Source organism: Pseudophryne corroboree, chromosome 10 (assembly GCF_028390025.1).
Source record: "Pseudophryne corroboree isolate aPseCor3 chromosome 10, aPseCor3.hap2, whole genome shotgun sequence".
NCBI lineage: Eukaryota > Metazoa > Chordata > Amphibia > Anura > Myobatrachidae > Pseudophryne > Pseudophryne corroboree.
This window is the reverse complement of record NC_086453.1, coordinates 236,984,130-236,985,457: the sequence shown is the minus strand read 5'-3', so window position 1 is coordinate 236,985,457 and position 1,328 is coordinate 236,984,130. Positions and strand designations below refer to the sequence as shown.

Here is a 1,328-nt window from a genome sequence, read left to right as displayed (position 1 = left end):
ATATTGTGTACTCGAGACAGACACATTTCCCTGGAAACATGAATCTTTGCATCAGGTGTTAAGCCAGACTTCCATCAACATCATCCCAACGCGAGGGAAGAGGTGGAAACCAATTAACTCAGTCTATTTCTTATTCCTATCCTGAAGCATCCTCCCTGGCAGGATTTATTTTACTATTTTCCTGAGATGAAGCCTCAAAATGTGGATCAGAACCAGGAATTAAATAGAGGAAGGCACAGTACTCCGCCGATTGGCAGTACATCCTGAAGACGCAATCATCCCACTTAAAGTAGCCAATTCAGACAGAAATCAGGAAGTATAAAACTAAGACCTGCCTTAGAAGCAACCATAACTAGAGGTCATAACCATTAGGACAAATGATTGTCCTCTGAAGTAACTGAGCTATAGTGTCTGTCAAGGACTTGGCTCCCTGCCCAGTATAAGCTGTGTAAGGAGCGTTTAGCCCTGTGCAGTCATTTGACAATTTCTAAGGACATAATAGTGCACAAGAAAAATAGTCTGTCTTGTGTCCTGACATAGAAACAACGAAAGGAAAACACCAACTACCAACAATCATGCCTTTAGGTGTGAAAGTAGTGACCACAGATTATTTTACATTAACTCAGCCATTAATATTTTACCAAGATTTGTGGGCTAAGTAGTAAACTGAGTACCAGTCCCACTACATTGTCCTAGTGCAAGCAAAGGCAGACTCTGACAATACCCGTATTTGTGTACCGGTCCTGGACGCACTGCAAAACCAGGTCAATGTATCAAGTGGACAGCGCAAGCTCCTCTTCTATCTTACTAAAAAATTCATGTAATATGTGGTCCCTAGATAGGTATGAGAAATTAAATTGATAAATACAGATATTACACCTGAACTTTGCTAAAAGGCAGAGAAGTGATGTATAATAAGCAAATATCACTTGAATATTGGTTGCAGTTGGTGGGCTAAGTAATGGAGGTGGTAAAAGTCCCACTGTACCAGCTATGGAATAAAGCTATACCACCAATTTGGTGAACTAAATGCTGAACACAGTAATAGCCACTATATTTACTGTAGTGCCCATCATTTTTGAGGAGAGGGAATTGTTTGTGCATGACAACACAGGTAGGCTTTTCTAACCAGCAAATATCATGTGTATATATGGCATAGTTGCTGGGCTAATTACAGAAACCTGCAATAGTTCCAGAGTACTTGCTATTATGTGTATTATACTATAGGCAGATCACTTGTAAAGTTACCACCTTGTGGGCTTTTTACTGATCACGGCAATAGTCCCACTATCTCAGTGTAAAGAATGACAGTGCTCCTCCTCATGCTG

General features: G+C 40.4%; 1 non-coding gene across 1 annotated transcript; it reads right to left on the bottom strand.

Annotated features, from left to right (window-relative positions):
* Nucleotides 1-727: 727 nt before the first annotated feature.
* Nucleotides 728-909, bottom strand: LOC134967798 (U2 spliceosomal RNA). The gene has a single exon (XR_010189167.1). It is a non-coding gene; the product is annotated as a U2 spliceosomal RNA (small nuclear RNA).
* Nucleotides 910-1,328: the final 419 nt, after the last annotated feature.